At 34.9% G+C, this 15,156-nt stretch overlaps 1 protein-coding gene across 6 annotated transcripts in view; it reads left to right on the forward strand.

Moving 5' to 3' along the window:
• The window catches only part of GABRG2 (gamma-aminobutyric acid type A receptor subunit gamma2), a gene marked incomplete at both ends in the record, with an annotated part of 96,244 nt that overhangs the window by 6,113 nt on the left and 74,975 nt on the right, over positions 1-15,156 (forward strand). The gene's annotated exons all lie outside the window — the stretch shown is intronic.

Genomic DNA, 15,156 nt, shown 5'->3' on the forward strand with positions numbered 1-15,156 from the left:
TGTTACGTCATAAGGTAATGTGGCTGTGTCATTGCGTGGTTTAAGGGAGGCACATCTTACATAATGTCATGAACACCCACTCATCATGCTTATGAACTGGAAAATGATTTATCTTTTTTTGATGGTTGAGTAATATTCTAGTGTGTATCTATACCACATCTTTTTGATCCATTCATCTGTGTGTGGGCACTTAGTTTTTTTTCGGTTATTTAACTATAGTAAATAGTGCTGCAATAAACATAGGAGTGCAAGTTTCCTTTAGAATTAGTGTTTTTGAAATTTTGGTTAAATGGCTAGGAATGGAATTACTGGGTTGACTGGAAATCCATGTTTAAAGTTTGTTGTTTGTTTGTTTTTTTTTTTTTTTTTTTGGTGGGACCCTTGCCGGCGGCTGGGCAATGAACCGGTGCTGCAGAAGCTGCGGGCAGCCTCGCAGCTCAGTGCTCAACCACTGTGCCACCAGGGGAGGTCCCATGTTGAAAGTTTTGAGACACCTCTATACTGCTTTCAACAAAGATTGGGCCAGTTTGCATTCCCAGCAGCAGTGTAGGAGGGTTCCCTTCGCATTCTCACTGGCACTTGTTTCTGGCTTTTGTGATATGGGCTGTTCTTAAAGGTGTAAGATGGTGTCTCATTGTGGTATTGGTTTGCATTTCAACAGGAATGCATTATGGTGAACATTTTTCATGTGTCTTTTTGCTGTCTGAATGTCTTTGGAGAATTGTCCTTCTGCCCATTTTATTGGCTGGGATTTTTGTTTTGCTTTTGTGGTGTTTTGTGAGTTCTTTGTGTATCTTTGATATCAGTTCTTTGTCAAATGTATGATTCACAAATATTTTTACCATTATGTTGGGTATCATTTGTTTTAGTTTTAGGTGGTTTCTTTTTGTGCAGAAGCTTGACGTTTTTAATCACCTCATTGTGCAAGTTACTACTTGATTAACTTGTGTATGTATAACTTAATAACAAATAACTTAAATTTTAACTTTTAGAGGAATAAGATGTTATAATTTCTGGAAACTGGGACTTTAACTTTTTCCAAAAATGTTTGCAAGCTCATGTTTATTCTCTCTATGAGCCTCCTGAGTTAGATGAGAATATAAGATAGCTGTGAAAAATGAGATAAGCAGAGGTTAAGGGACTTAACCAAGACTCCTGAAATGTTACCTGTAGAGCAGGATTGACTCTCCTAGTCACATTCCTAGTGACTAGTATGCAACTATAGTCACCATTTTTCTTTCTAAAAGTAGGAAAATACTTGAATAGTTTTGAAATGTAACAGGCCTTTCCTGTTTGCTTTACTGATAGGGGGGTCATTTGCTTTTAATACCTCCATTATTTATTCTAGAGAATAAATAAGCTTTTAAAGGAAATTTCAAAGTTCCCTTTAAATTGTAGTAGTGACTTAGGGGAAAAATATTTAGTGGCTTAGGTAAAAATAAAAGTTAACTCCAAATCATATTTATCCCTAGAAGTATTGTGATATGAGTGCAAAATATAGTAATAGTTCTGTATCATTGTGATAATCATCATCTGATGATAGATGAAGTAACATGCATGCTAAATAAGTAGTGTTGATATTATACTTTACACCCATTCATAAGGAAAACTATATAAATATCCAATAGCTTAATGGCAGGGAAAATAAGGAATGATTTTTAAGCACAAAAAAAAACCTTTGTCAGCAATTGAAATCCTGTCATGAACTCACTTTTAGTTGTAGAACCAGAGTCTGCATCCTGAGACAAATATACACAAAGTTATATACTTTAAGCATATTTAAATAAAACAGCCAAATAAGCTGAAAATAACTTGTCAATATTATCTTGGTAGGAAGAAATGACTGAGTGACTTTTATGTTCTTTTTGCAGTATATCAGTCCCGTTTTATAAGTTGCTTTTGAAACATTTGAAACACATAATCATGGAAAATAATTCTAGAAATAAAAAGTAGAAATGAATTAACTTATTAGTGTATTCATTAAAGGAATAGTGCTCTGCCAGGCCTGTGCTGGGATCTGGATATATAATTATGAGGCAGCAGCAGTCCTGAAATCTTCCCTCATGGGGTTTGCAATGTCGTTGAGTGACAGGCCATGATCAGAGAGGCGTCCAAAAACTTATGAAATTTTAAGTAAGGTAAACACGACACAGGAAGTCACATGGTGCAGGGAGAGAGAATGTAGTAAGTATCTAGCATGCTGAATGTATAAAACAGAAAAAGAAACCAGCTGAACTCATCTATAACTGCACAATTGGTTGTTTTTCATATTCCAAAATTTTTTTCTTGGTCACAAGAAAATAATTGCTGGATATGTTGCCATTAATTGAAGAGATTTTTCACTTGAAAATGAATTGTATCTCTTTTGATAAAGAAAAGGGTTGTAAAATTTTTTTAATTACTATTTTTCTTTAGGATTGCTTAAAAATTTACCACATAGACATTAGGGTTGTTTCCATAGCTTAGCTATTGTAAATAGTGCTGCTATAAACGTAGGGGTGCGGGTGCCCTTTTGAATTAATGTTTCTGTGTCCTTTGGGTAAATACGTAGGAGTGGAATTGCTGGATCATATGGAAGCTTCATCTTTAGTAGGTTGAGGCATCTCCACACAGCTCTCCATAGTGGATGGACCAGTTTGCACTCCCACCAGCAGTACAGGAGAGTTCCTTTTTCTCCACATCCTCGCCAACATTTGTTGTTGCTATTTTTTTTAATATGTGCCATTCTCACTGGTGTAAAAAGGTATAACTGTATCAAGAAGATGTATATGTATTCCATATACACAATGGAATATTGTTCAGCAATCAAAAAAGATAAACACATGCAATTTGCAGCAACATGGATGGAGCCGGAAGGGATCATGCTCAGCGAAATAAGCCAGAAAGAAAAAGAAAAATACCAGATGGTCTCACTCATAGCAGGAATTTAGAAAACCTAAATAAGGGACCAAGGAAAAGACTAATTATAACGAAGTAAAAATCAAAATCAACAAGCAACTATAAGCGAGAGACACACTATGGGGGGGTGGGGAGAAAGGAGGGAGTAGGATCCAAACCAGGGTGGGTGGGAATTGTATGGGGACTATAACCAAAATGAAAATGCATACATTGTGCAAAAATGAAAAATGATGTAAAAATTTATAAAATACAATAAAAAATACCAGATAGAGACGTCTGTGGAACAGAAGTTCATATTAAGGACAATTAAAACTGTAGTTGTAGGGATATTATTTTAAGATGGACTAAATTTATTAATCACTTATGGGTTTTGAAATAACTCACTTTTCTGACCATCACCTCCAACTAGTGCATCTTCATTGAGTCTTTGTCAATCCAATATGAATAGTTGGATACAGTCAAAGGCAAAAAGGAAACTTGACCACTTGTGGGAAATACTAAGACATGAAGGCTTAGATACAATAGGATCAAGAAATACAGTGAATATTTTGGAACTTTTTTGGAAATGAAGGCAAAGTGTATAGACAATAAAAATAGAAGGAGGTTTTAGTGCCTCAGCGATTTTTCAGTAGAGGTAAATTTTAAGCCTTTGGTAAAAAAGTACATGCTAGTGCTATGTTAGTAAATTAACTGCCTCTAAAATCTACTTTATCTATTTTCTTCAGAGCCCCCTTTTCTTAATTCTATTAGAATAAGTGAATATTTAGTTCTTTACAGGTAATCATTTTAAAAGCAAGACATTCTATGTGCATGCAGAATCACACAATCTGAAAATTTTGGGGTAATGTCCTTTTTAATCTCTTAAAAGGATACTTTTCCATTAAATAAAGGTTTTTTAAGTGAATAATTATTCTTAAATTATTCCGAAGTTTAAAGAATAAAACACATTAAATTTGAGGCCACTTTTAGATATTTCCTATTTCTTAATAGGAAAATAATTTTCTCTAGTATTTCTTAGTAGGAAAAATTTGAAGTGATAATTTTTAAAATCCAGAACAGCTTGATGACTGCAGGTGAAAACAATCATTTAAACAAATCATCTTTTAACTTTCATTTGTTAATACAAATTTGCACTCTTTATTTTAAATTTTTCCTTGAAAATCTTGAATTTTTTTTAAAAAAGTATAAATTTGGAATTGATTTTTCTTTGGTCGGTTCCATAATAAATTACTTAAATTACTACTGTGTTGCCTCATAAAATTAGGAGGTAGGAGGAGGAGAGCTGCATCTGAATTTTTTTTCTGGGCTGGCTACACCTGGGTATGCACAAATGTGTTACTTTCCAAGTACACATGTGGGCTCTCAGTCTCCTCCCTCCAGGAAACTGTGAGATAATCATTATTCAAGATTTAATGCTTTTTTAAAAAAGATTTATTTTGTTTATCCATACAAGAGCATGATGTAGGCCAAAGAGGCAGTGCAGGGGAGGAAGGGGGCAAGATGATTCACCAGAGACAGAGTGGGAAGCAGATCTACTGAAATATACTGCTGAGGGGAGCTGGGAGCTGTGGGTAAGACAGGAGAGATCTGCGCCATGTGGGTGAGCTTCCTGGCCTGGTATTGAACTTGTGTGGCAGTGCTGCCATAGCTTCATCGTGCTGAGACTTAACCCCTTTAACCACCAGGGAGGCTCAAGCTCTAACACTTTTGTCTAGTGTGGTGCTTCACGGTCAGTGCAGTGGCTGAATTGTTTGGACAGCTCTCACCAGTCCTTGATTCAGTCCACCTGCTCAAACAGGACTTGCGGCCACCCCTCCTACCAGCTCACAGTTTCTTCTCTGTGAACTGTCTCGCTGGTATTTTCTAATATGAAATATCCACCCCCTAAACATGTGGAGAATGACTAATAACGGAAATACAACCATGTGTAGATTTGTTATTCAAAGACTGTACATTTTCCCACATGATACTTAATTTGTCTGAATTTCCCAGTAACTGACTTAATGAACGTCCTGAATTTAGATGGGCATGGGTTAGAAAATGTTTCTCTTCAATACTCACCTGTTGACTGTCTTCCCACACCTAGACAATACTAAATTCCCATCATTTTCCCATTTATTTTATATATTATATATATGGTAGAGTCTCATTTTCTCGTGTTAATATTTTATCCGGATCCATCTTTCATGCTCTCATTCTGTTCATTTTTTTTTTTTTTTCATTTCATGCTCTGGTCAAAGACTTGACCTAAGATCTCTGCAAGCTGGCACTATTTTTTTTTGCTTCCTTGTTGGCTGCTTCTTCCCTTTTATTATGCTGCTTCTGAGTTTTTCATGATTGGGGTGGAAAAGGGAGGGAAGGAGGACAATAAATGGAGCAGAATAGATTCAGTCTGTACTGTTGTTACCAATTGTCCAGACGGTTCTTGAGCTTGATGTACAGAAGCACCAAACATTGAGTGTGGAAGGCAGGGAAAACATTTTATTATTGAAAAGGTACCAGTAAAATAATGGGTGCCACAGCCCAAGCCCACCACCCTGAAGATGGAGCCTTAAGGAAAGGAAAGTTAGCTATTTAGGGAAAGTATGCAAATCGGAAAGGGTTTTCACAGTGTGACAGCCAACGCCATTTACATAGCACATAACACACATGCAAACATACATATAGAAATGTTTCTAGTACGTATTAGTTTCATCACACTTGCAAATTTTCTTGTGCCTCTGATTAATCACCCTTCTACACTTTCCTCGCTGCCTTCTCTTGGATTCCTCTTTCCTGTTTTTTTTTTTTTTCTCAACATGCTCTATTTTACCTGTTCTAGAACTTCATCTTGATGAAATTAACAGTGTGTGTGTCCCTTTTATGTCCAACGTAATATCCTTGATATAAAATAATGCCTAGGTTACTAATTCCTTTTTGTTATAAATTCAATGGTATAAATTACAATATGTTTATCCATTCTCCTCTTGGTGCTCCTAGTTTGAGATTCTCTGGACAAAGCTGGTATGAACTTTTCTTCCTGTACAAATATTTCTAGGGACCTATTTTCATTTCTCTTGGTGGGATGGCTAGGACACAGAAAAGGTGTATTTTTACATTGTAAGAAATAACCAAAACAGTTTTCCAGTGTGACAGTTCAGGTTGCTCAAAATCCTTACAGTTTTACCTATTGTCTGCTTTTGTGTTAATTATTTATACACAGTTATCCAAAACTTAGTAGTTTGAAAGGTGAACCATGTCTCACAAAGTTTCTGAGCATCAGGAATCCAGAAATGGTTTACTGAGTAGTTTTGATTCAAGATCTCTCATGTGGTTGCAATCACGTTACTGAGCAGGTCCCAGTCATTTCCTTGTGCTGGGGTATCTACTCTCAAACTCAAAATGATGACTGGCAACTAGAATGCTACATATTTTAGCCATTATATTATATTGGAGGCAAAGATGTATTTTATCATTGACTTGTAGGAGTACTTTGCTAATTTATATAAAATACTTTGTCAAGTATATATGGTAAACATTTTTTTCTAGTTGCCTTGAGTTATTTATTTAGATGAATTTAAAGTTCAGTTTTTCATTTTTTTCTATTATGGTTAGTGCTTTTTCTGTGCTAAGAAATTTTTGCCTCCCCTAAGTTTGAGAAGATGATTTCTTTTCCCCAGATGCTTCATAGTTACAACTTTATATATGACTCTCATACATCTAAATTTATTATTACTTTCATTTAATATGTTAGAGGTTGACATTTATTTTCCTGATATATTTATACAATTGTTTCAGATCTAGTTTTTTGAAAAGATTGCTCTTTTTCCATTTATGTTCCTTGGCAACTTGGTCAAAATGTTATTAACATAGAGATGTAGGTCAATTTCTAAAATATGCACTTCATTCCATTGGCCTACTTGTCTCTTATGTTAATGCTATATGGCTATGATCATTGCAACTTTATAGTAAATTGTTTTTTAAACAAACCTTACTACATTTTTTTTTATTTTGTGTTCAAGTAGCATGGTATTATATACATTTCAGGAATGCATTGTTATAAATCAGTGTCTTTATATCTACATTAAGTTCATACTAACAGTGACTCATTATAAATCTTGAAGCCAGGTAATGAATATGAAACATATTCTTATGTGTTATTTTGCAAGATTGATTTGTCCATGTTAAATCATTCATATCTTTATATATTTTAGAAAGTTTGCCAATGCATTTAAAAAAAAAAGTCCTGTGTCTATATTGAAATGGTATTGAATAAATTGATCAGTTTAGAAGAGACTGACTTTTCAACAATATTGAGGCTTCCATTCCATGAACTTGGCTTATCTCTACATTTCTTTAGATTTCCTTTAGTTCTACAGAGTAACTTACTGTGTATTTCAGTGTAGCATTTTGCACATTTTCTTTAAGTTTATTCCCAAATGTAATCTTTTAATTTTATATATTTAATATTTTATTTTTCAAATGTTTTCATTATTATAAAGAAAAGCAATTTATTTTGTATATTTTATGTCTTGTAATGCTTGTTCTAGTACTTTCTAACTCTAGTAGTTTTTATGGATTACTTTTGATTTTATATACAATATTTTCATCTGTAAATACAGTTTCATTCAGATGGACTTCACAATGTTGTATGTTGTATTGTCATATCAAATCTTTGCAATAACTCCCCCCCATATAAGATTCAAATGTCATAACCAGACATGTAGCTAATATTTTTTTGTGTGGACACTTTCATGGTGGAAGAGGGTATAATTATTAATAATTATGTTGGGACACAGGTGTCATTTGGAAAATTTCCAGGCCAGATAGCTATATGATTACTCAGTATGGTTCCTCATAATATGATTCCTCACAGCCTCTCTGTTGCCAATCCAACAGCTGGTATTGTGTGTGCTTGCACTCAGAAAGCCAAGCTCTGAACCACAAGATTGTCTTCACAGAGGAAACATTTTATTAGTGCTTAGCTTCATGCTCATGCTCAGTGACTCACTGGTGAGAATTCAAGAAAAGGTTGCCTCCTTAAGTGGTGAGTGAAGGAAGATTATATGGGAACTAGTAGTGTGGTAATATGCAGGAGAGGGGAGAGTTCTTAAATTCTCATGCCCAAGAGTTGCCAGGCAGTGTGGGAGTAGGCAAACACAAGATTATAGATGATATTCTGGTGTATTTGCTCTCTTCTGTATTAATAATTAAAGTGGTGCTTGGGTGTTTATCAGGCACTGATGTTATCAGTGTCCTCAAAAGGGATAGGAACATGGTGTTAAACATTAGACAGCCCCTCATCGTGGTTCTGAGGAACATGGGACATTGGCTGCTAAGGCAGGAGTCATGTCAGTACTCTTGGTTCAGGCCTGCCAGTATCTCTAATGTCCACTCCTGTCCTTCCATCATACACAATCAGACTGTCATCGTGTGTTTCATTAGATTCCTTCAAACACCAGTGACATTTTCCTTCCCCTTGTACCTTTAGTATTTTCAGAGCTTCTTATTTCCCCTTTCACTTGCTTTTGAAACTTTTAATCTTTAATACAGAATTTTCATTAGAGAGGTACTTCAGGATTTGAAAGTTTTTTTTTTTTATTATAACTGTTCTATTTTATGGCTTAAAAGGTGAGGTCATAGTGAATGATATTTATTGGAGATAATTATTTTTCAAGGCATGAAAAAAAAAAACAGGATAAAACCTTTCTAGTCACACCACATGTCATACCACCCAGAATCTTTTATATAATAAAATACAAAGCAAATAAAATCACCGTGCCATAAAATAGAGACTATGCAGGCACTCAAATACTCCTTGAAGCATGCATCCCAGTAGATTAAGATTTTCAAGGTACCCTTTAGAATTTCCTAGGTCCATGATGAGAGTTCCTTTTTGTAGATATGTAGCCACTTATGTTTGCAATTAATTTTTCTGAAGAATGAGCATCAAAATAAACTGCAGAAAATCACACAGGGAGGAAGAGATTTCCATTTTAATGTTTATTCTCCTTTACTTCAGACTCTTAAGTTATCTTCCAAGCAAATGATTAATAGATGTTTTAAGTCTCAGTGAAATGTATCAGAAAATGCAATGCATACCAAACAGAAGATTGGTGATATGGTTCAACATTCAGATCTAAGTGACCTGAATAGTGCCCATCTGAATTCCTACCCATTTTAATTCTTACCCATTATGTTCCTGGCACTGTGCTGGATGTGGGGGATACTGTTTTGAACAAGGCACTTGCATTCTTTGCCTTGTGGGATTTATGTTATAGAACAAAGGCATGGCTTTACAAAAACAGCACTATATTAGATATAATTTAGCAAAACATTTTATAATAAAAACTTTCCTAAGTTTGCTTATTTGCTTTATATTGATTTTTCATTCATTGCCTCTCATTTAATGAAACATTTAACACTCGGCCAGTTTTAAATCCCACAGATCCAACACAGTTCTCTCCGTTTTCCCATTGAAATAGTTTAACTTGGAGTATCATTTGACTTTTACTGAACTCTACAGTACTATGTTAAATGAGGAGTGAAAATCAATGCAAACTGAACAGGTTTCTTCCCTTTTGTTCTGTGCCTTCCTGCCATTAATATATATTTATTACGTTGTTAATTCTTGTTGGGCATTTTATTACAGATTGGGGATAAAACAGAAAATAGACATCTTTTAAAACCTCTTAGATGTTGCAGTTTGGGAACAGGCTGAGAGGAAACAAACTTCAAATTGTGGTAAATGTTAAAGAAATAACTAAAAAGTGTGGTGTGATGAAGAAAGTCAAGACAATATTTACTTTCTACCTTCTATATATAGATGAAATACGGTCAGGAAAGGTCACGATGAGTAATGGATAAGAAGTTGAGATTCTAAGGGGATATAAAAAAAATTGAGCCATGAAAAATCAAAGGTAAAATCTTTCTTACCTAGGTAGAAGGGCCTTGGAGGATAAGAACCTGGAAAGACTGAGAAATTAGTCTCATGTTGGAGGACTGAGATCAAAGATGAAAAAAAGTCAAGGATATCTGATTAGAGAGGCAGAAATCTGCTCACTATTGCATGTCCTTGAAGCCATAGTAAACAATTTGAATTGTGAGGGGTTTGGATCAGAGAAATAATAGCACCATCAGTTTTTTTTTTCTTTTTTCTTAAGGAGTAAATGTGCTTCTATGATTTGGAGAATGATGAGGGTTGCAATTTACTTATTTTTAATTTCTTGGCAATTATATAGATTCTTGACATCCTTAGAGTTACTATAATGTTGCTGTAAATCTTCCTCTGAAATGTTAGCAGCATTATAAACTATTATTGATTCTGATGTTATGTCAATTATTTGAAGCCTAGTGATTATTTTACGGCATTGTTATGAAATTATTGCACATTGTTCCACTACTATGTTTAAACATATTTTTACAAAGATAAATACATTGCATCTAAGAAGTGGCACATACAGCTTTTACATTCCAAATTATATGTTTTGGGAACAATTAACTGGATTGACTGGTTTTAAAATGAAAGAGATTCTCATAAGACTTTTTTTAACTGGTTTTAACAAAAGTTCACCCATTTCTTATCCACAAAACAGCCTGTTAAAATTATTCTGTGTGCAGAAAAACCTTGGAAGGTAATATACCATATAAAGCCTGAAAGAAATAGAACAAATATCTATATAAATTATTTTTTTCTGCCCAGGAGATATTTAAATTTTTACAATTAATTTTTTCACACTTAGGAAATATTACAAAGATCTCATGTCAGTATTTAAAAAAATCAGTAATTTTAAATAATAGTTCATTATTTAATTAAAGTAGAGGAAAATTAACCTGTATTGGTATACAGTTGAATGAATTTTAACACACATGAAAGTTCTTATAATCCATTATCCTAGTATTCAGGATACAGAATAGTTTTCTCTCTCCCCCAAAAGCTCCCTTCTGCTCCCCCTTTGTAGTCACACTGCCCCCCCCTCAAGTTCCATTTATAACTACTGTTATTCAACACTGTAGTTTTTTTTTTTCCTTTTAAAAAATGTCATATAAGCAGAATCATATGGTTCACTTGGCATAGTGTCTTAGAGATTCATCTGCATTATTGAGCTCTCAAACAAGCACATGTAAGGAGATTAAATGTTGTTATCTAACTCAGCATCTTTAGCCAGGTCATGCAAATTTAAATCACAATATGGTACCACTGTACACCTACTAGAATGAGTAAAATAAAAACACTTCTAGTGAGACCAAGTGTTGGGAAGAAGATGGAGCACCTGGAACTCTTACTGATTACTAGTGGGAGTAAAAGATGGAGCTGGCAATTTGTATAAGATTAAACATCCACCTAACATATTACACCGTGATCCCACTAGTGTTTGCGTGGAAGAACTGAAGTTCTTGTTCTGGAACAATCATTTTTAAAAGTGGTTATTGTGTAAATTTTTTTTCGGGAGTGCTTACCTGAATATGATCACATTAGGCTTTCTAGACAAAATGGAGATTTTGACTTGAAAGTATATTCTTGATTGAATTAATCAGGATTTTTCCAATAGTTAATGATAGCACTGATGATAATATGCCTGAGGATATTAGAAATACTGGAAAGGATAGTGATACAGAAGATGCAGGGAAAGGCATGGATTCTGTGAGAGCCTCATATTGCAAATGACATTAGGTTGCATTCTTTTGAAAATTACTCTAACAAAGAAATGCCAGAAAGTTAACTTATTCCCTTAAGGTTCTCTTTTTATAATGAGTTAATTGTCATTTAAACCTTTTTGTATAATGAGGATCTAAACTTGTGAATATGTAAATGATACTAACTGATCTTTTTCTATTATATTTTTAATTTGCCTATGAAATTTAAAACACATTTTAACTTGGGTTGAAGCTAGTATGATTTCAAATGCCTTGAGAAATAGTTTACATCATTCCAGAATTCTGAGAACAAAAGTAATTTTGGACTTTCTGCATTATATCCAGAGAGCACTTATGCTCATTCTTAGCATAAAACTTTTCATATAATAACATCTATCATATTTTCATAGGCAAAAAATTTAATAATTCCAAGTGCTGGGGATAAGTGTTTAGCTTATAGGAGATGCCTGTGAGTAAACATAGATGAGTAGGTACACAATTTCTGTGATCCAGAGTATTCATAATTCCTACTTACGTAAATTGTCAGGGCACAGAGAAAACCATCACATAAGGCTCTTGGTGGTTCTAGGACTAGATGAGTTGTCAAAACAAATTTAATAACTCTAATGATTTAACAACAAACATATGGAACACTTATGTGATTGTAAATTCTAAAGATTAATGGAAGAAACCAGGGATAATTTAGCCTGCCTTTAGGGGTCTTGGGTATCAAGGAGACAGAGGAAGAGACTTAACGTGATGAACAATAACTGGTGACTTCATCCTAGCTGAGAGAAAAGGGGGTGTTCTTAGCAAGCACATGTTCATTGATAAACCTATAACTTGATTACCAACTCTTCCCACCCAACTACATTCTTCTAGGTGGAGAAGGGGAAGCAGTGATTGCTTCTCCAATTAGGGAAATGGAAGAAGCTTAGGAGTGTGAAGAATTCTTCCTCTGTTAGGGAAAGGCTAAGGACTCAGGCAAGGACAGAATCTTCTTCTCACCCTCAAGGGATTTCATTTGTCTTAGCTCAGGCTTACCTCAGAGTGAGGTGTCTTGAGACCAGTTTTAAGAATCTTGGGGGCCTCCCCGGTGGCGCAGCGGTTGAGCGCTGGGTTGCGAAGCTGCCTGCGGCCTCTGCGGCACCGGTTCAATCCCTGGCTGCTCCCCGGCCACCGGAGGAGGGTCCCACATGGCTCGCAGACCTCTCCTGCCGCCCGCTGCTCCCCTCAGCAGTGTACTTCGGTCCTTCTGCCTGCTCTGCTCCCTGCTCTGGCTCTGGTGAATTCTCTCACCCTCCCGCGCTTCTGACTGTACCCAGTGCATGTATAAATAAAACAAATAAATAAATAAAACATGCCTCTATTAAAAAAAATAATAATAAAAAAAAAGAATCTTGGGGTTGTCTGAGCACCTTCAAAATTTACATTATTTAGGAAAAAATGACTAATTATATAGTGGGGGAAATGAGGAGAAAGAAAAATACTATTGCAAAACTGGAGGATGACTTAATTTTTAAAATGATCAATAAAACCTTCCTTAGCACTGAGAAAATGTTTTATCCAAGAAAAGCCAAGTAATGAAAACTAAAGACTTCTAGAAGTGGCCATAACCACAAGGACAGATAAGGAATTTGTGTAACTTTAACTTAAAGGCTACAGCACAAGCGTAGAAACCAAAAAAGAAAAGAAAAAAGAAAAGAAAAAAAAAATCCCCAGAGCCTTGGTCACTTAGATGTATGTACAAGGTCATAAAATTCCTACGTGAAAATGAAAATTCAGCCACCTGAAAAAATTAGTTCCATATTTCCAAACAGATGCTTAAGACACAAGTGGAGTGTTTTATTTCCTGCTATCACAGACTAGAACAGACTAGAGAGAGATGAATTTTCAATACATTTTGAATGTATTTGAATTTGATATACGTGAATGTGCATCCAAATATATGTAGATATTACATGCTTTGCAGTCAGTCTACATTTTCAAAAACCATGACCTTTAAGTATCCTAATCCAGGACAGGTTAATCCTTCAGTCATAGACCATGAAAAAGTACACAGTTTCTCCTGTCCACCTAAGAAAGGCCTCCTTATGAATGGGTGAACTGTTTTACATGTTTAAATGTTTAATCTTCTATTTTTCTAGAAGAAGGATCAAGAGTTTTATCAGTTCCCCCAAACGTCCCATGCTTTAAAAACATCCTCCTTATCACAAAAACTGAGACCAGGAAGTGAATACTGTTATACATTGTCAGAAAATATCAAGTTAGAAGTGCTAGTAGACAGAGATTAATCATGTTCTGCCATGTGGCAATGTTTTTATTGTTGTGTTGCATTGTCATTTCAGTGTTGCATTTTGCTAGTTCAGGTATTTGTCTCCTCATGTAGACTAAACGTGTTTTGATAGCAGCATTGTACTTTTCACTTCTTTCCATCTTTGAGTATGCCTTGCACAAAGGAATCTCAGTTATATGCTGATTAACTGAAATAATGAGAAATAAAATTCTGTAAGGCATTGTTTTGCCACATGTCAGGGACACCTGATCTTGTTTTCACTTAAAATTTTTCATCAGGACAGTATCTTTCTATTAGAGTTACTTTTATTAAATATAAAGTAATAAACTGAAAAATCAGTTTCACTTTTCATAAAAGAAAACAACTGTAAAATAAATACAAGAAAACCAACCCAATATTATCAAACTGTAATTACATATTGTTGTCTGCCCTAAGTGCCAAGTTTGCATTACTCTCCTTAGAGAGTAGATTCGCAAACTGGAGAACGTGGCTAACTCATTATGTGAGTATATCATATTGTATTTATCCTGTTGTTGATTAGAGTTATGTTCATTTCATTACTAGCAATGCAGCCATGGCCATTCTGGTACTTGTCTATGAGTAGACATGTACATGTAATTTCCTTGTGGACCAAATCTAGCGATGAACTTTGTGGATTATAGGAACATAGGTACACATGTTAGCAAATAGAGCTGAACTGTTTTCCCTCCAGCTGTGTAGGCTTTCTGGCTTCTCTACATTCTCCCACTTTTTTTGTAAAAGGGATAAAACAAGGGGGATCATTCTGAAAATATGGGCATCGTTAATGATTCTATTATGTAATCTGACATTGATGGCTTTTCCTGTTTGAGCCTCAACGACCCAATGAGGGCCATAGTTGCTTCTGCATCTTTTCCCTCCTCACCTTTAAATAGTCCAATTTTCATTTGGTATCAGTGAAGCCCATATGCTTTTTGGGAAGCTGATTCTAGCTTTGATTTTAGTTATATGATATATAATTAGCCTAAGATTATCAGTTCAGTCCTATTTTCATGCCACGGATACCACAGACTCGTACTTTATGATCATTCCTCTGTAGGATAATTCTCTGTACAATGAGTCCTTCCTATGAAAATAAAAATTTTATGATTTAATATACACATTGCAATTGCAGCCAACTAGACCAGGTGGGTGGAGCAATTATGGCTGGTGCATTTGAATAACTGTTAGCATACAAAGGAATCGTAGCGTATTGGTTTGAAAATCTTTTGTCAAATGGGTACACAGTGTTTGTGTTTTTGTTTTTATAATATAGAAATGTTTTTGAGTCCTTTATCCTTTTATAAAAGATTTTTGCATTGTGTAAA

Source organism: Talpa europaea, assembly GCF_964194135.1.
Source record: "Talpa europaea genome assembly, chromosome: 9".
Taxonomy (NCBI): domain Eukaryota; kingdom Metazoa; phylum Chordata; class Mammalia; order Eulipotyphla; family Talpidae; genus Talpa; species Talpa europaea.